The sequence below is a fragment of the Notothenia rossii genome (assembly GCF_949606895.1).
Source record: "Notothenia rossii genome assembly, chromosome: 9".
In the NCBI taxonomy this organism is placed as follows: Eukaryota; Metazoa; Chordata; class Actinopteri; order Perciformes; family Nototheniidae; genus Notothenia; species Notothenia rossii.
In genome coordinates this window covers 70,405,105-70,426,132 of record NC_136907.1, presented here as the reverse complement: position 1 = coordinate 70,426,132, position 21,028 = coordinate 70,405,105, and the positions used below count along the sequence as shown (strand labels likewise).

General features: G+C 40.5%; 1 protein-coding gene across 24 annotated transcripts in view; it reads left to right on the top strand.

Moving 5' to 3' along the window:
• Positions 1-15,544: 15,544 nt before the first annotated feature.
• LOC307020878 (receptor-type tyrosine-protein phosphatase F) overlaps positions 15,545-21,028 on the top strand; it is a 169,299-nt gene continuing 163,815 nt past the window's right edge. For 19 of the 24 annotated variants that reach the window (XM_079652544.1, XM_079652555.1, XM_079652532.1 and 16 more), the window contains exon 1: positions 15,546-15,975. The gene's annotated coding sequence lies outside the window, so the exon portion shown is untranslated. Of the gene's footprint in view, positions 15,976-21,028 lie in introns of all 24 variants that reach the window. The other 5 variants (XM_079652548.1, XM_079652541.1, XM_079652536.1 and 2 more) reach the window with 2 other exon arrangements.

The window sequence follows — 21,028 nt, the reverse complement described above, 5'->3', positions numbered from 1 at the left end:
CTTTAAAGCATTCTGCCTTAATCTCTGTAACACAATAATTGTGGTCTGCAGTAATGAATTCATACCTATATACTGTAACACGGTTGCACAACCCTGAGTAGTTCCATACAGCACTCAGTGTAGAAGAGCCTGACCCCTGCATTAACCCCTGCTCTGCCACCACTGATGCAGGTAAGATAGATATGTTCAAGGCAAACATAATTAAACATGTGGGCTGAAACACATCGCTAGAGGCGATGTGAGGGAGATGCAAGCTTCTGGATACTGACATGTTGTGCAGCTTCCTGCCTCCTCTCACATACAGTAATGCTGCACATTTGTCACCCCCGCTCCCGCCTACACGCTCTGCCGCTGATGCGCAGGAGGGTTCACGCTCTTTGGAGTGGCAGACTCACTTTTATAGCAACAAGGTTGTGCGGGGCAGACACGCTCACCGGCGGACGTATTCATTATTCAATAAACATTTTACATATTTCCCGTTATGAAAGTGCAACGTTGACTTGGTGTGATTATCCTTTGTGGCTGTGTACTCTAGGCTATAGTGGAGATAATCCCGGAATACCAACGATCAATGACTCCTGGGAAGGGCAATAAAGGTGTATTAAGACTTTTATAGAAATGGATTTTAATATTCTGTCAATACGTAAAAAGTCCAAACGTTTTGGCAGCTTGAAATCATCAGATAAGATTTAGGCTATTGTTGATTTGACCAATTTTAAAAAATATATTTTGTCTCATCTTTTCTACTTTGTAAAATATTGTCATTGTTTACAGCACATTAATCTAGGAATACTCTGAGCATTAGACTTTCAAATGTAATACACTTCACATGACTGCCACTATAAAGACTGGTATAGGATTACATACTGTACAGTGCTGTGGTCGGAACTAAAAATACCTCAGGGGTTAAGGTACAGGTTAAGGTTAGGGATGTAATGTTGAAGGTTAGGGGTTAAGGCATGAGTAGACAGGTCTAACTTACAGTGTGTGTGTGTGTGTGTGTGTGTGTGTGTGTGTGTGTGTGTGTGTGTGTGTGTGTGTGTGTGTGTGTGTGTGTGTGTGTGTGTGTGTGTGTGTGTGTGTGTGTGTGTGTGTGTGTGTGTGTGTGTGTGTGATTTGATGTGCTCTGGTGTTTATTTTTGGGAGTGTACATCTCTGTCTGTATTTTCGACGCTGAGCTATATAGAAAAATTATCTGTGTTTTTGTGCCATTGCTGCCAAAAACAGTAGACTGATAACCTGATTTGTCGGTAACCTTACACTTGGGGGACGCCGATGACAAATACCTTCCTGGGAGGCCTTGGCAGCCGCAGCCCATATATTACTGAAGGGTCACCTTGGCCCGGTCCCCATCTCATCACAAAATAGCGTTCAGTACCTTCTCACTATGGACAAGGCCATACTTCATGCTGCCATATATATTACCTGCTGGAGCATCTCTGGGTGTATCCGTATAAATAGGAGAAAACTGATAAACTCACTGTGGCTCCTTGCAGTGTGGTTCAAAAACAATAATATTTCCTACAGCAGTCCAGAGATAAAGAACTGCCTGCTCTGTTCCACATGATATATTGGTCTACGTCACACACACATGAAACAGACATGAAAACAGCTATGCAGAGTTTCATCTAAGACAAGTATAATGAAAGATAAGCTACTGATGTGTCACAGCTCTTTAGCCTGAGGTATCAAACTGCATCTGTTGTGTTTTACAGTAACTACAAAAGACAGTAATCCAAATGTGGAGCAGGCCTTGAAGGAAATGTAGGATTCAGCAACTTCAGACGTACAACAAAGGCAAAAGGTACAATACAAAATAGTAGAGGGGGTTGATAAATGCTGGTTACCTAGCAACAAGCATCTTAGAGAGAGCTAAAACAATAGCTATGACCCGTGTGCTGCGGTCATATCATTCGTGATGATTAAGCAAAGGGAGGCAAGTCAAATTAAGAGATGAACAATCATGGCCGTTTTAATGGCTCGGCTATTTCTGCCAAACCATTAGCGGAAGCTAAAACTATTGTTTTGTGGGATCATTTCCAAAACGACAATAATCAAAAATTGTTACGAATGTTACCAGTTTGTGGTGTGTTTGTAAAAACGTGGCCTGTGGCAGAAGATATCAGTTCCAGAGTGTGCATCTAATGAATAGACACTTTAATTTAATTTAACACTGATGAATATCGGTGTCTAGCTCTGGTGCTCTTTATATATGTGCATTTGTGTGTGTGGTGTTGAGTAGGAGGAAAAGTTTGTGCACTTGAATGCCAATAAGAGTGAGAGCGTAAACAGTTTCTATGAGTAAACTTGGGTTTGTGTGTGTGTGGGTAGAATCTGATCGGTGCTCCCTTTCCCCTCAGTGTTTCTCCGATCAATGCCCTCCCACAGGAGACCTCATGACTTCACTCACAAAGAGATTTTGTTACCCTTTTCCCCCTTGTCTAGGAAACACGACCCTTCTCGAACCAAATAGCTTTTTTTCAACCATTTTCCTTTTGGAGTGCCTCCATGTCATTATCTAGTCTTCTGTGTTGCCTGCTTATCTGGTTGGAAGGCCATAGTGATATGCACGCACAGACAAAGAAAAAACAAAAACACAGGAAATATTAAATAATGAATGCAGGAACTGCAATTGTCTCCTTCTTATTGATTCCTATCCAAACTGCCTGCTCTTAGATTGTTGGCTAACCTATTTGTTTTAATTGTGGGTTGTCTGGAGATGCTTGCTGTTTGCTATTGTGAAACGTTGAAAAGAAGCAGTTGAATGTCCGTCTATTTTCATAATTTCAGTGAATGACTTACATACTTGTACTGAAAGCCGTCAGTAAGGTAAAGTAGCTTCCCAAATGTGATGCTTCATCAAGGCTGTAATTTTGTGAAAGTACCTCAACAGCACCTCTGACCTAATAATTAACAGTAATTCCTGATAAGGTTTTAAACCCCTGTCTATCTCTGGGCTCTCAAACCATGTACAAAAAGTTTCAATTAATACAAGAAAATTATACTGAATACTTTTATCTTTTAAAATGGCATATCAGGCTGTAATAGTGTTAGCTCTGGGAATATTAATGTTACATTAGACACTGTGGAATAAATATCTGCACAATTCAAGGGACACTAAAGGATAATGACATCAGATTACCATTACCGTTGTTTTTGGAGTAGTTTATAATTATAATCCCAGTTATGGGACACTGAACTCACCAAAGTAATCTCTGAGATGTGTGAACACTGCAGTATCCCCACACTGTCTAACACAGCAAGAAACAATCAGACACCTTGTAAACATACCAACAGTTAAGCAAGTTCCTCCTGACCTCTGTATTTGAAGATAAAACTAATAATGTGTCATCAAAATGTTCGACATAATCCCTTATTGCACCGGATAATAAACCGAGTCATCCTTTAGAAGTGGCATCACGGGATTAGTACTGTGTGAGTCTAAATGCCAGCCTTTAAATGATCTTTGTTTAATAGCCAATTTAGCTAGTGGGACTAAAACAGCTACCCTGAATTTTAACAAGCGTAAACACCATTTCAGCAGCGACTTCCTTAGGCAAAACTTTATTGACATTTTAAGAAGGTTTAAACTGAAGTTATTTCTATTCTTTCCAGTTTGTCAATGTTAAAGCTATGGTTACAGCAACAACAGTGCTGAACAGTATACAAAAGAAATATCAGTATGGATAAACAAAAGAGTTATGGGGACTGTTTCGGAGACAGATTGGAGTAGCAGGTTGCAGGCCTTTGTTTCACCCCTCCCGTTTTCAAGCTGACTCTCAAAACTGCGGTTCAACACGTTTGTGCTTACGGTGGCATTTTTGGGGATGTCTCAAAGTGGCTGCCGACTCATGCAGAAGGGAGAAAGTTGACAGAATGATGATTCTCAGCCCCTCGGTGCTTAACAAATACAGATGGTACAGTGTGTAAATGGAGGCTTAAGGATTGGGACACATAGGAGAAAGAGAAGAGGAAAAACGCAATGAGACGTGTTCATCCAAATTGAGACGGTGAGCAGAGCTGAATGAAAACACAGTGTGTCGGAATTAAAGGGGAAGATAATGGCAGCCAAAGAGATGAAGAGCAGCAATCGAGCTGAAGAGAGATACAGTGAATGGGCTGATCTGAGAGAAAGACCTGTTTACCAGAGAGTGGAAGGCAGCGGACGAGAAAGAGACTGCAACAGAAGAGAGATAGATAATCGACGTCTGTGAGAGGGAATGAGAGAGGGGGCGGCTGAGAGTGAAACAGAGAGTGACAGAGTGCACAGCGGGTAGAGAATAAGATAAAGGTAAGAGAGGGGGCGTAGGTTGTGAGGGAGAGATTTCCAACAAATGGGAGACAGTTGTAGGAAGAAAAAAAGGAAAGATGAGAGTTCCCGCCGTTGCTCCTGGTCGCAGTGCTTGAGCCAATCGCCAGGTAGGATGCGACCCTGGTTGGGGCTGTGGAGGGCATCAGGCAGGACGAGCTCTTGCAATGGGGACATTAACAAAGCGTGAAATTAAAGCTGCCATGCTGCTGGGACCCCGGGCTCTGCCTTAAAACGCCATCATCATCACCCCTCTGAGGCCTGCCTGGAGGCTGGAGGGAGGCGGTGGCTGCGGGGCACTGACAGGGTGCTGTGGAGTAATAGAGCCTGCCGTATTACCGTAATGATGTGTGGAGAAAGGACAGAGGAGTGAGATTATAAAACGGGGCTCTAATCATTCCTGCGTGACAGCACGGCTCTATCTGGTCCCACAGGCGGCGGCTCTGCCTCCCAGGTGGAGCGCTCATGGAGTGACAGCACTTCTGAGTTGTGTGTGAATTAAGAAATGCTGACGAGGCTTATTTGTGTGCGCGTGTTTACCCAACTCGAACAACTCATTGCATTGCACCTGCATGTCTGTTTCCCCAAGTGGAGTTCAGCTGACAGGATGAGGTGACATTCTGGTAAACACACTATTCAGCGTTTCGATTTATCGCTGACGTCCGGACGTGAAATGGCAGTGGACATAACAACACATTTCCTCAGCAGTAGTCACTTAAGTTTGTATTTTGTTTTAGTTCCTTGTGAGCCTCGTCTCAGAGTTGCCCTTTTAGTGACTCAAAGCAGGTCACAGCTTTTACTCTACTCTTATTGTTCTATTTCAGTCCGACATTTTTTTTATCAATCAATAATTATTGAAGTTATTTACTTCAAAACACATACGGCTTTTTGGTTTCCATTATCTTCCATTCATTTAGATGAAGCATGAAAATCAATTAGCACTAGCATGAATTAGCAATCGAGAGATCAAGTCTGCAATCATTTTCTGTCAAACTTAAATTATTGATATGAGGTAATGGTAGCACTTTCAGTAGCATGCCAACTGATTTATATACAGAACCAAAAAGTGATTTCTCAAGCAACAATGCTGAATATTCGTAATTGGTTATAACCATTTTAAATATCTTTAAGTTCTTGGTCAAAGCAATTTCACCTTGGGCTCAGAAAAGGCATTGTTCTCTATTACATTTAGTGACTAAAAACAATAGAACTAAAGAACCTTTTTATTTTATGACGCACATTTTTGCTCTTACAAACAGCATAAAAAGAAGTAGATTGTTATATCCTCAGGTGATTTGTACACCTAATTACACACAGCAGATAACATCCAAAAAGGTTTAAGACAAACAGAAGCTGTTGAGTGTAAATGCACTGCTGAAATGAGTCTCTTGTCCTTGTGTCTGCAGTCACTGCAAGGAAATGAATAAATGCATTTCCCCCAGATCTCCTTTAATTTCACTCTTTAAACCTCCTTTGAATCTAAAATGTCATCCGACCCATCCTCAGCTCTCTGATTTCCCCCGCGCTCTGTTGGAGGAGGGAATGACTGGAGGACAGCATTATATTTTGTCTGTGTACGTGTCACTGTCAGAGGAGCGCTGGTGCTCTGCAGCGGTGGCAGCCAGTTAATAACCCTGGTGTGAGGTCTAGTGACGGGGCATCATCAGCCGGCTCTGTGCAGCTGTCAGGAGCCATTTACCCCAAGCAGATCCTCCCCTAATGGAACATCTGAGTCAATACAAACAATCATCACTGCCAATCCTACTGAAAGCCAGGAAATTATTTTAGGTGGTCAAGGAAAACATGGCTGAGGTGTTTGAATCTGTCCAGGGAGCGGCTTGATGTGCACTTAGCGAGTCGACCTATTATAGCATTTCGTCTTTTTGTTGTGTGAATACATTGATGATCGCAGCAGGGTTCTGTCTTCAGCGATGCAATAGAGACCGCAGCCTTTCAATGAACCGTTGCATTTTGATCTCTCTTGGTGGGCCCGGCCCGTTGTTTGGTGGGAAACAGAAATCTATGTCTGGCTGTGTTGGATCGGCTACAGACCTTATCAGAAACCATGTTTTTCCTCCCACCATGGTTTAATGAACCGCTCTCAGCATCCACTCAATATCTCTTCGGCGAGGACCTCCATTGTGCCTCCGAAAGGTCAATAGCTGGACAGTGTCTTGGAGAGGCTTTCTGCTTTCCTCTAAGACTCTTAATGGTGTTCAATGGAGAGACCCGCACGAGATTCCCATGGGGCCGTTCCCAGATATCCGCCCGTGATACCTAATCCGGGCCCATTAGCTCTCCTTCCAGCCATGAAAGAGAGCGGCTCCCTTGCATCTCAGGAATTAAAAATTAACCAGCTAATATCCATTTGTCTGATGGGATGCTCTGCGCGGTTGAAACTGCAGATTCCCCCAGCGATGGTCTGTGAGGGATGGCTTGTGGAACCCAATCTGCTGCAGGGAAAACGCTGACAGGGATGGCAGGAAGAAAAAGAGGGATAATGCACGTCCATCACATCCATCACTACTGACTCACGTCTGCAACAGCTGGCTACCGCGAGATGACCCCTTCCATAAAAACAGAGTCTATTCCTGAGCTTTCATATTGCACACATAACTCCTGTGCTGTTTCCTGTTCAACACCGCGTCGTGACCTTGCTGTTATTGTCCTTACATGTGCAGTAATATCAGTTAGGAGGACCTACATGACACACACCATGCAACACGTCGCATGTTCTGTCATGTCCCGCGGTATATATTTACCATTACATGAATAATTAGTGTGTCATTACACTAGATGGTTTGTTGTGCTCGGAAGTGCTGCTCTGCAAAAGGGAAATGTAGAAAGTGTCACAGAAGCAGAGTTGGACTCTCAGCTAAACCCATTGCAGAGTATAAAACAATTTGTGCTGTGTCGCCTCCTATTCCTTCTTTAGATCCTTGTGCTCAAGGGCCTCGCCAACCTGCTGCCTACCATGCATCTCTCCTCTATTGCTGAGTGGCTAACTACTCTCACCACAGCTAGGGGAAAAAAGGAAAAGAGAAAAACAAAGAAGAGGAGGACAAGCTTCTTTCTCTGCCCTCATCCCTCTGCAGGAATTGTTCTGCCTTTGATATCTTCTTTTTTCAATAACCAAGGGCTCTTTTCACTGTTGCCAACTCAATGAGAGCTTATGTGTCCTTCATCCAATTCCAGCCCACCACTCTCTTTCTTTCTCTCTCTCTCTCTCACTGCTGCTGCTGTCTCCTCCTTTTTGTTTCTCTGCATTGCCCCTTTCAAATATAGCTTCAGTGGAAATGTTTTTCTTGTGGCTCCAGCCTTTGAAAGTCCCGAGTATTTCAGATAATTCATGTCTTTCTAGTGGCGTAAGAGGTGTGCTTGTGATGCAGTAAAATGCTGTTTCGTCAATCAAGTCCTTTTATCCACAATTAGACCCCTAAAGGAAATTGTCTTAAATCTTTGCATGATAAATCAGTACTATAGATGTCAGACCTGAATGGCTTGTTAAGATAGAGAGAAGAGAAACTCTAATCTGCATTGTCACTGAGAGACAAAACTTAATTTCCCCCACTAATAATGGAGAACAGATTGCTTTTTTACTGAGCGAGTGTTGAAGCTTGTATATTCAGAGAAATCATATTATTTATATTACTATTTATATCATTGGCAACTTCTATGTGGAATACAAATGTACCTAACACCACTACCACACTGTTACTCGGGTTCATCGACAATGAACACAATGAATGACTTCAGAATTTCATCAGTTTTCAACCGTTTTCTAAGTCTAGCACTGAAAGAAATGAGTATTTGTAGCGTATGCTAATCATAGTAAATGAGTGACAACATAGACTAAATTGACAGAATGGAATACACAGTATATTCTTGTAAGTCTGATGTTTTCATTTTCATCTCAGTTAGTACTTTAGGATTCCTTTCTGCTCATGTATGTGTCATCACTACTGCATTTCGCTCATTTCATATCCGAAATTGAGACTGAAAACACATTACCAGCTCTCACACTGCTCGATAATGAGTGTGACTTTATCCTTACAAACATTTGTCGTCAAGAAATGCAGCAAGGGGTCTCAATATCTCCACATGGACCTATTTAATTATTATTTTTTGTCCGGTCACTGAGATAGAAACCGCAATCATTAACATGTTTGACTGCATGTTGGTTAATGATACAAGGAGCTCTGTGTGTTCTCATCATTAACTTCCATTAACTGTTTCCCTGCCTCATTGAATCCGTTCGTTAATTGTGTAACAGTTATAAGATGAAAGCATCCTGCCCTGGTGCAAGGTCTCCTGGTCATTATGCATCACATTTGATTTATTTGTGGTTAGCCTTTTGGGCAAAACATCTTTCAGTTAGCTATAATTAATAATATATCACATAGACTATGGTCAGTATAGCTACAGAGTGTAGCTTTAAATCAAAGTGATCCATATTTCGAAATGTCTGTGTTGGAAAGGGCCTGTTTTATAATGACGCTGTGAATAAAATCATTTAGTGCTACATATTTTGTTAAAAACTGTAATGTGATTTTAATTACAAGTGTACTTACTGTGTCTGAGAGGTAAATGTGTAATATCAAACCATTCAGGTTTTCTGATGATATGATGGGTTAACACACTAACATCCCAGTTTCATTAACAAACAATTAATTTGCTGGTAAAAATCTTGAAATAGCAATCTTTGAATTGGCATAATCTTACTTGGTTGGATGTCAGTGATACAAACTGGAGAAGTACCACAAATGAAAATCAAGACTGAACACAGATGGTGAGATTTCTAGGGCTTAGAAACTTATCTTTGGTGTGAAAATGGCTAAAATCCACTTATTTCAGAAATATGAAAAGGGGGATTTGTAAACTATTGTGAAAACATATCAATCATATGAGATAAAATATACTTTAGTTATCCCACATTGGGAATTTGTTTTAACACATCACAACAAAGTGGGAAAAAGCTGAGGGGAGCCATTGTACAGCCTCAGTTGTTTAACATTTTCTATTTAACAAGTCGTGTAAAAATCACATCAAATGCTAATATCATTCTGTTTCTGTTGCCAGCTGATGAAGGACATGCAGACAAAATGAATTCCTTGAGAGACTCAAAATCAATTATGTGTGTGAGTTTGACAGAAAACACATTGTAGTTGCTCCCTTTTATAGAGCAGGACTCATTTCCTGGAAACAAGTGGTTGTCAATCCTGTTATTAAATGTGGAGGCCACTCTGGAGCCAGTATTTATAGACCAATAAGCCAATCTTTTCTTATTGTGTTAATATAATTTTCACTGCACAACTCTATCAATTTCTTCCCTCTACTTCCGGGCACTGAGCTGTGCAGCCTGATGCAGCCGCTCTCTAGTTCCCTGCCTCGTAACTTTATATCATCACTGCGTTGTACATTTGTGTTTAATTGCATTGTTGTTTTAGTTCATTCTTGTATACTTCTTAAACTGTATATATTTTTGCTTTCATACAAGTTATATATACTTTTCTTATTTAGATGTTTTTCCCTTTGTATTTATTTATATCTTGGTGCTGCTGTAACACCTGGGTTTGCCCTCTGGGTAATACATTACAGTCATTTAGCTGACGCTTTTATCCAAGCGACATACAATAAGTGCATTCGACCAAGAAGATACAACCTAGAAGAAAACAGAATCAGATAAGTACATCAGGTTTCATAGAGCCAAAACATTTCATGAGCTACTCAACTAGCTTTAGATAAGCCAGTCCTTTGTTAGTATATACGTGATTTATTAGTAATTATATCGCTCGAAGTGGAGTCGAAAGAGATGAGTTTTCAGTCTGCGCCGGAAGATGTGTAAGCTTTCTGCTGTCCTGATGTCAACGGGGAGCTCATTCCACCATTTTGGAGCCAGGATAGCAAACCGATGTGTTTTTGCTGATGGGAACTAAATAAAAGTTTATCTTATCTTATTAATTGGCTCCAGAGTAAACCAGTGCAACAGTCACTTGTTATTCAGTTAATTAAATGTGTAGTGCTGTTGTTGGAGATCCTACAAATGTGTAAAGCAATAGTTCATTATCTCCAGCAGCATAATGTATACAATGTGCCACAGGCATCAATACTGAGGGATTTCATTTCTATCTCCTATAGTCGTAGATTGAATACCAAATGTTGTATGCAGATGACTGTATGCCAAATTGGTTCATTAGCTAACACTGCAAAGTTATTTATCTAAAAACACAACGCTGTTGGAAATCTGATAACAAATCCCTGTAAACTCCTAGTGAGCTATTTACGCAAAAATAACTGGTTAAAAGTAGGTATTTGGCCTCGTTAAAACTATATTTTGCAATATTTTCACGTATGCCTAACTGTGAGATAATATGGGATCAGCCTGTTGAAATTATTATTTAAAAAACAATACCAATACAAAAATTGATTGAAATGGCCGTATATTAGACAACAGCTAAACATAAGTTACTGGTCATTTTGAAAAACCACTATATTGAATACATCCTAATAATACTAATACGTCATAATGCTTACTAATACTACTCATAAAATAATACTTTTCGAGAAAGGAGACTTTTTGGGGGAATTTGCTCCGAGGGTCACATACTGTTCACGTTAAATGAAATCTGGGACAAAACAGCAAAAGGCAATAGTTACTCTTCTTAAATGTGTTCATGGTTTATATTCAATTTTTAATTATTCTTTGCAATATGGATCATGGACAGAAAAGTAACTGCATCAATATTAATCAAGTACCAAGTGAGGGGCTTCTTGGTAGAAATGAATCTCTTTTACATGTAATTTTTTCCAACTAATTTCCCTGCGGAGTATAATAAAAAATGAATAAGAGGAACAGCTGATAAGGGGATTCATGTATGAAGATTCATTTCAGGATGAGTCTGATTTGGTACCTCAGACCGTTTTGATTTGCAGTAATTTAGCCAACCATTTATTCCAAATCGCAGCAATAATTAAGAGCAGAGAACGGTTTCGATGGGAGTGTTGTTCCAATACTCTAATGAGTTTAAGTTGTTTAATTGACTGGAAAAAGGGTTTAGGAACTTAAATGCCATTCTTTGATTAATATAACATTAATTTGCTAAATCTGCGGATGTTTTATGTTATGTTCAGTAAAAATAGAGTTTATGAAATCTGACTGGATTGAAATAAAGCGTATTATGTATGATTCAACAACACCTCAAAATTAAGAGCAACATGACCACGGCATCAAACATGTGTTGCTATGCTGACATTTGGAGCTCAGGGTAGAATACATTTTATTTGGTGGATGCTTTTATTCAATATCTGTCAAGGGCAAGGCATGGCTATACTCTTAGGACTCTTTAGCTCTATAGCTGGAAAAAAAAACCAGCACAGGACAGCTACTTTGACCTTCACAAGCAACTGTTGTTTATAGGTCTGCTCCACTGTCCAAAAGCGATGTCTGAAGCTGAAAAACAAGCCTTGAGTTGGCCACAAGAGAACAGCATTATTGAGTGGATGAACCAATTTCTCTGTCTGGCACCTACATATTGATGGTTTTTGTATCGAAACAATGGTCTTCCACTGAGTGTAATAGTGCTGGATGCTTCTCTCATTTGTCTGACAGGATCCTATTCCTGGAGAATTGTGCACTGTCCAAGGTTATCAATTGTAACCTAAAAGCTACAGATTTCCCTTTCAGTCACTTTGAGGCCAAATAACATCTCATTTTGCTACATGCAGTCGATGTATGTGTGTGCTTTGCCTGTTTGTGTGTGTGATTTCCTTTGTGTGGGGTGAATGGAAGTCCTATGTGATTGCACAATAGCATGAGACATTTATGGCAAGGTAAAAAGTGTATAAACGTCATTTCACCAGTGATTAGGAAGGTGTGGTGGACAGCCGGGCCGCAGTTCAGCAGGAGTTCTGCCAAGCTAACGATTGATCATGGTAAGGTTAGAAGGCGGAGTAGACGGGATGTCAGAATCCTAAAGATATTCAGATCCTCATTACTGGGGGTCACAGCATCCATGCCCTGCACGTTTAACTGAGTCGCTTGGGTGCTCATGCACTAACAGCCAGGCTGCACTGTAAGCAGAGCCCTCTCTCTCTGTGCCCATTACACAGCTTCTCTTGTGAATTCTGCAGTTCCCCAAATCTGTCCTTTGTTGCCCGTGTTTTGTATTGAAATTGGAAATGTATAATCTAGATTTTAAGTATTTTATGAAACACAGACATCATGGTTTACCTGAACGGACAGCAGAGCCTATGACCTTTCATGTCTCAACAAGACCTTGAAAAACGAGTTCACGCATTTGTTTTTAGTGGGCTTGATTACTGTAATAGTGTATTTGCAGGTCTCTGTAAAATATCGGTTAAAAAACTAATCCAGAACGCCTCTGCCAGAGTCCTGACCAAAACAAAAAGAGTATACACATCACCCCAGTACTCAGATCTCTACACTGGCTACCAGTAGCTTACAGAATCGATTTTAAAATGATATTGCTAACTTGTAAAGCATTAAATTGTTTGAGACCCCAATATATGTCCGACATGCTGCTCTTTTACGAGCCACACAGAGCTCTGAGATCATCGGGGGCAGGCTTACTCATTGTTTCCCGGCTCAGAACCAAACACGCCGAACCTGCTTTTAGTTTTTATGCTCCCTACAAATGGAATAAACTTCAAGAAAACCTGAGGTCTTCACCAGAGCCGGCCCGACCCATTAAGCGACATAAGCGGCCGCTTAAGGCCCCGCAGCCACTAAGGGGCCCCCTAGCAAAAATAAATAAATGGAAAAATGAAAGAAAAAAATTAATCTCAGTACACCGTCGCCGTGATAAGTATGTTTAATTAATTGTGTTAATATTCCTAGATTGCCTACTCTCAAAGTCATGTATTATATTATTGAGTCAATAATATAATTTACCTGAACCTCATAATGACACTAGAGAGGACGGCAGGATTGTAATTTCCCGTGTTCAGTGAATGCAACAGAGGCAAGACACCAGACCAACCAGAGAGTTGAATGGAAATAAACATCTGTCTTATTGGCTGACAGGTACCTATCCTGTGAGCTGTGACAATGTTTAAAATAAACTGTCAGTCTGACTGAGAGTTTTTGAAGATGCACATAAGAAACATTTTTCTTAAAAAAGACGACAATTCTCAAGTGGTGGCTCACACAACAACCCCAGAGCCACCACTTGAGCCAGGTAAACAAGGTATGTAAATGTCAGTAGACTTCCAAGTTATGCGAACATGTAAGCAAAGCATAAATTACAGCTTTGAATCGCGGGGTAAGCTAAACCGTTAGCAAGTAGCTATAGCTAGCCATATATATTAAATAAACCCTTTGTCATACAATCCAAATGTAATGTTTTTTTAGCTTTACCTGGTGATTTCAAAGAAAGCTCTCTGGAAAATGTTGACTTACTGTTCGACATGAAGCTAGAAGCTACCTTGCAATACACAGTTGATCCTGAGTCCTGTCAGTTAAAGTGTTTCATAGTTAGCTTAGCTAAGCATCAACCTAGCACTGAAATATATGGATGTTATGTGACAGTATTTCTGAGAAAAAGTAGGCTGAAATGGTGGCATAGTTGCCACTGCGTGTAAACAGCATGTTTGAACCATAGGTTTGAACGTATTTGCAGCAGTAAATGTTGCTGTTTGGCCACTGACGTTGCCATAACAACACCTGAATTTAAATGTGCAACCTCTTTTTGTGACAGATTTTTGAAATTATAATTCTTCTGAATGATATTCCTATTGACAGCTAGTTTCTATGTGAACATTATGAGATGGACAGCCAGAGAGAATAAATGAAAAACAGGTATGAAGTACTATATGAGAAAACAAGAATACAGTTTATGTGATTTGTAAAATATCCATAAAGACACATCTGTTTACAGTTCTGTTTCATATGGGTGTTGAGAGATGTATCCATAGATCTCTTCATTTTGCTCTCAAAGTGCACCAGATTGATGCTTTTAACTTCAATATTTAAAAAACATGCCCCCGGACCCCCCTAGAGGAGGTGAGGTCAACTGTGTTTAAATGGTTATTTATACAATATGTGTGCTTATGCTAACATCATAAGACAAAAGTTGGTTCCGTGTTGTGGCGAGAACGCGCGCGTGGGGGGGGGGGGGGGGCGGCAAAGCTCGCTTACGGCCCCCATAAGTCTAGGGCCGGCCCTGGTCTTCACCAACGCTGAGTTCTTTTAAGTCGAGGCTAAAAACACTACTTTTTACAGCTGCTTACCCAGAAGCCTTTTAACTTGTTTTTAGCACCAACCGTTTACAATGTCGTTTTTAAACAATTTTGTATCGCATTTATGCATGTTTTTTATGAATCTGTTATTCCATTATGTTTATTTATTGTGTTTCTTTCTGTTGTCTTACTATTAAGTGATAATGATCATGTAAAGCACTTTGAATTGCACTTTGAATTGCCGTCTGAAATGTGCTATATAAATAAACCTTACCTTACCTTGATATTAAAATCTGAACACGTTGCAAAATCCTGAAAGTTTTCATATTTCTTTCAAAGACATCTTGCTAACATGCCTGCCTGTCATTACACTATGAGGAATATTTTATGATTCCTTCTCCCAAGGCTGTGTTAAAAAAACATTTTCAAGTACAGGTGAAAAAGATAGAAAGTTGGCCTGCACATATAAATTATGAATAACAGTCTGTTCCTGGGCTTTCACAAGGTGGGAGCAAGGATGAGAATGGGGAATAGGGCTGTGGATGCTTTTTTTATTTGCTTTTAGAGAATGGGGATAATAGAGCTGAATTTATACAGTTTTTATTCTCAGTGTTGTTTGCTTATTGCAAAGACTGGGGCCTGGGGACCACCTGGATTAGCCTAAGGGGCTCCACAGGAAAATGAGAAAAAAGTTGAACTCCACTGTTATAATGAGTGATTGTTTAGAAATGTATTTACTCTGAGTTGTCTCTCCAACCTCCTGCCATATCTCCTTAGTCATAATGTACTTTCAAAATCACCGTAGGCATATTTTCCTCATTGCAATTCCTAATTGAATTGTCTTTCTTTTAGCAGGTGCTGAGTGTAAACTGAGAAATAACATTGACAGCTCTCTAAACCCCTTGTGTCCTACTGTCTGGAGCATGTTTTCAGAGGCTGCAGGACATGAGTGGCCGGAATGAATGGACAGAGCGGCGAGTTGAGCCGAGTGAATCCGAAAATCCTGCTGACCGACCTGTGTGTGTTTCTCCACAGAAAGAAGCGTGACTGTGAGGGGAGAGACGTAACAACTCCCTGCTTTCCATGGCTCCCTTATTGTAGGGGTTGACTGTGTAACTTTCAAAAAAGAAGACATGTACTTGCAAGAGAAGAAATAAGGTTTGTTCTCGCCTTCTCGCACGCAGTACAGCGACACTCAACACTTGAGCGGAGCTGACGTTAACCCGTGTGCAGCAGCGGAGACACGGAGCTGCCACGAATAGATCCAGTATCCACGACCCCAGACCGGGATAGGACCTCGTGTTCCTCTGGCAGTGGACTCGTATATTTCCCCTCTCTTCTCCCACTCCCCGTGTTTGGCTCTAACTCTTGTGTTTTTACACGAAGTGGATTTGTGTTCAAACTGAAGACAGGACTAGCGGTTCAGAGAAGGAGAGAAATGCCAACGGCGGTGACAAAGAGGAGATTCAGTAAGTGCACCGTTATCTTTTTTCAATGTCCCCCATTGAACTTGAGACGCAGCTTAAAGCTCCGCTGTTAGCGAACTTGCTGACATTACGGCAACAGTATGTATTAATGTGTTTGTTCTGTGTGTTATATTGGCTGGAATTACTTTGAAAATGCTTTTTAAAGGTGTAACTTGAACGGTGAAAGGTTGCAAGTCGGCTCCGTCTGGCAAAATCGGTGTTCGGCTCACGGCCACGCACACAGTTAGTGGCTGTATTTATTTGTGCTAACCTTGAATGTATAGCTAACAACAACTTTTATTACAAAGCCGAATGAGAGATAACAGCCTAATAATCGTTCTGCTTGTGGCTTACAAAAACACACAGTCAAATTCAGCCCTTATATTTGCAGACTATCCACAGAAATAAAGGTGAATGGGGAAATAAGCAGCTTCTCAATCACTTATTTCACAAGTGATTTTCGATAAAAAAACAGCAGCACAGAGTTGGCAATAAACTGAGCGCAGGCACTTTCCAGTGAGCAATTTGATGTAGCAGTGGTCTATGCAGGGATGAAATCTTAAATCAAGCTGAAAATATGTCGAGAATCACTAATGAAATAATAAATAGGAGTGGTGGTCTGGAGCGTGAGCCTTTCCTCACTCTATTTTGCTCTAATTGCAATGTATGGATTTGACATTTTTAGAGCTTACATTAGAAAGGATTTGCCATAAGGTGTCAGAGCTCTCTCAAAAGCTTGCCTTTTCCCTTCAAGTGGGCTCGTATATGAGTGCGTGACCATGTCAGCAAGAGCCTCAGGAAGATTAAATCTTTGCTCTTTCTTAATTTATCATTACCACCGACAGGTATTTCAATTATTGTATGCCAATCAATTTCAAAAGCTCGTGTGATGTAGACTTTCTCCTTCATCTGCCCTAAAAAAAAAATCACTATTGCTGCAGCATGGCTGTGGAGACAGGTTTGATGTCATGGATTTTCTCCTTGCAGCTGGAGCAAAAGCATACATTTCAGCCACCATCCATCAGAGAATTCAGTCGCAAAACCATTTTTTGTGACAGCTTTTGCAGGTGCTCTACTTCATCTGATAGCCATTCGCCTAAAGCCCTCTCCGGGTCCTAAACAGATCTGAAATAGGGGAAGTGTTTTTCACTGGGTAGATTTACAGAAAGAAAAGCATTGCATTGAGCCTACAGCACTGTTTGGGTTATTTAAAGAAAGGATTTGAAGCCGGAGTGACATGCTGAAGTAGCCTCATGCCCATCCTTTATCAATACATGAATCCGATTAAAACTGTCACAGACACAATGTAGAGACATAAACACGAGCCAAACTGTAACAGGATGAAAGAGGGTGGGTTAGTTTCTTGGAATTGCATCAGAGGCTTTCTGCAACTAAATCCTAGGCCTTGCATGTGTGGGTTTCTAACCTTCAGCTTCTACCCACTGAAAAGACAGCGACACGGTGCATTAGATGCACTACTCTAGATTTAGGGTAATTTATTAATAAACTGTCCTGTTTTAGCTTACAAAACAAAGGCATCTCAGTGGGACAGCCTATTGTAAAAATATTATTGCTTTTGGATGTGGGATGTTCCAATCGACACTGGAGAATACATGCAGATTAGGCAGTGGAGTCTCATTTTAATTTATTTTGTGTTGTAAGTGCGTCTCTCTCGTACTGTTTGGATCTAAGATTCATAGTTACCTGTTGTTGCTGTCTGGATAGATATTTGATCATGTTAACCTGTGTTGACGGTGCTATTAGATGCCATGCTGCTGAAGCATTAAGGCTTTCTTCAATCATGTTGACTAGATGTTGTCAGGAGACTGCAGGCTTTCTTAACTGTGTTTATCCTGAATTATTTTCCTGTTGATTCGGTCTGTTTGTGGGCTGTGAAAGCCATTCTACAATCAATTAACTTTTTGGCATTCCCTGTAAAATATGTTAATATGTTCCGCCATGGTTTGAGCACAGGTGTTTATATTTCTTTATACTGACACATTCCTGCAAGCTTTTAGGCCTTTATACCACAACTACTTCAAACCAAGAATCAAGAGAAGACATATGACTTATTTGACCTAATCCTCATGACTCCTGAGGGATTACAGGGTGACCCACAATGGATCACCACAGTGCTTTCTTCTTTTGTTTCTTGCCAGAAGAGTCAACAGTTCATTTGGTGTCAGTTGGGATTTTTTGAAAGAGTGCCTCTGAAAGAAAATAGCCTCTTAACCGGTGACGTCATCTGCTTGGCACACATTTTGGCAGAAGCCAGGCTACATAAAAACAATTAGCAAACATCAGCTAGTTGGCATTGCAGCCACCTGAACTGAATTGTTTGTATTATGTTTAAATCATGGCTAAAAAAGCAGATTTTCCGACTAAGGCTGCATGATTTGCATTAAATAACTAACTGCTATTATATTGACTGATAACTATTGCGATATGATTCACGACACTAGAGGGATTGGTCTTTTTTAAATCCTAATTCTCATTATAGTTGAAAAGTATAGTCATTTACTATTTATTTATGTTATGAATACAATTTGTGGGCCAGGTTATCTCTGCAGCTCCACAATATCTCATTTTAAATGGTATTTAAACACATATTTAACTCTAGAAATGTTGTGCTTCCTCCAATTTAAATATTCCACTAGTCCATATTGCAATTTCAATTACATTTCAATTGAATGTGCAGCCCCAATTATTATTTTCTTACCATATAAATCTGACTATAGTTTGTTAGCATACAACATTGACCTAGAGTAGAATCAACATCTAGTATCGGTTATTATACTGATGTAAATAAACCTTCAGAAAAGCTTTCCATTTTAGTTCTGGTATTCGTTGGCGGGTATTACCCCAGTTAATTAATGTGGGAGTGACAGCAGTAACCAGTGTTGCAGTTCGTACATTGGTGCCAGGGCCTAGGGCTACCCTTTTTTTTACTTTTAATGTCAAAGATGGCTTCAAATGAATTTACTTATTTTTGTAAGGCTGCATCAGTTGTGTCTGTTGCCCTGGGTAAATCCCTGGCCTGCGTGAGCATTGTATGTTGTGTGGTATTTCCTTGCAGTCCTGGTCTGGGGCTCGTAGCCAGAGCATGTGCCTCGGCTTCCTCATATGTCGGCATTCCCTGGCAAGGGCCGGGTTGAATGGCACTGTAAAGAAAACCAGCCCCTCTGTGGCCACACACTGAAAAACCACTCGGCACAACCCTCTCCAAACTGACGCTTTCTCATGCTTTCCATATGGGTAAAATCTGGGTAATTTCAGGGCCTGGAGTTATAATGAGAGGTTTTAGACATAGTGTGTTGGTCTGTGGTGGGCGGGATCAGCATTTCTAAGGTTTATAGGGGATTATAAATGCTCTGGGATGCCTCATTGGACTACTGTCAGGGCGTTGGCACAGAGAAACCAAAAACTATTTTTCACTAGGCTAACTGGTTCCAACTGGTTGTGATGAGGCTCATTGGCATCTACAGGAGCCAGACAATCTTAAGTTTAAGGCTGCAGATCTGGCTGGTTTTACTGTCATTCTTAAGCTTTGAATTCAGCTACAGATACAATGTGTGCTCCTTTGCTGCTTAGACGTCACTCTTGCGTCTAAAGATACACTGCAAGCAACGGCCATTGTCCTGTTTAGCAACCCATCCCCACATAAAGACAGGCTGCTCTTAGTAGCACGCTTGGTGGATTTTTAACAATGCTTGTTCCTTAACGTCAGCAGCATAAAGGCAAAGAGTGATTTACTACTCTGTCTGCAAGGGTAATGTAGGAGCAATTTGACTGCTGATTGAAACCAGGTCTCCCATTTCAGAGTCCACTGGTGGCATTATAAACCATTTACACCGATGTTTTACAGAGCACCCCTGCAATGGGGAAAGTGGAAACAGACACACGGCCTAAAAATGGCCTTCGCTACCACGAGAGCCCTATTTTTATCCATTCCTTATGGGATTGGTTGTCTTTACTTCAAAGTATGTATGTGGTTTAGGGAATATGCATGACATTGAAAGGTCAAATGGTAATCAGTCCTGTTTTTATTCAAGATGAAGGACCTACTAGATATATGGGCTCCGTCTGCTTTGGATTATGCAGCTTTTTCTTTAAGCGGTGGAGCTTTGTTCTCAAGCCATTATGTGTGAATCAGAGCTGCAGTCCAACTTCAGGGAAAGATTGGCTCAGGCAATTTGCTGTGTCAAGACCCTTTGACTTCTTTGCACCTTTTCTGTTTGAACATACAGTGTGTTAGAAGGTAGCCATTACTTAAATGGAACAAGCTGACTTAATTACATCTTTAGCACCCAAGCCTTAAAAAACACACAACTCATTACAGAGTCAAAGTGCTGCGAAAGAGCAAGAGTAAGAGGAAAGAAAGTGCAAAGACGACACGTGAAGATTGTCCCAATTGGATTGCTGAACCTTTAGGATGTGAGTATTCTGGTAATGTCACTGTTAATGAATCAAGCTCAATATTAGCTGCTGCTTCTTCATGCTAAAAGCTTTTTACTAAAGACCATGGAATAAGCCTTGATTGTGAAGTGCAGTCTGTGTTTACATGAATGTGTTGTCATGGCTTGGGTTTCACAAAAGGTTAAAGTGGGTTTCCTACAGTTTAAAGCAAGTTAGATATAATGTCTGCCAGAATCACATTTAGGACCAACTCCACTTGGACCAAAAATGAAAAAGACTAACACATTATTAATTGTGTTGAACATGTTATGAACAAAATACAGTGTGCTTGTTTACATTGCTTGGTATTGGTTTCAGCCATGCCACAAATTCTTCAACTTCCCCATGTTGTCCCGTGTCATGTCGTCCTGTGTTAGCACCTGCTCGAAACAGCATGGCACATCCACATATGAGACAAATAGGAGTGTCATTTGCTCTGCTATCTTGAACTGTGGGACTTTAAGGCATTTCAATCATTTTAAACATAGATGTCACCAATTATTTTTGAAATATTAAATTGCAATGTCAGAAAAAATATTAGCATCTAAAGCCTTTTTCAGATTGATTAATTCTGCATAGTAGCATGATCCTTTAGCTTAAA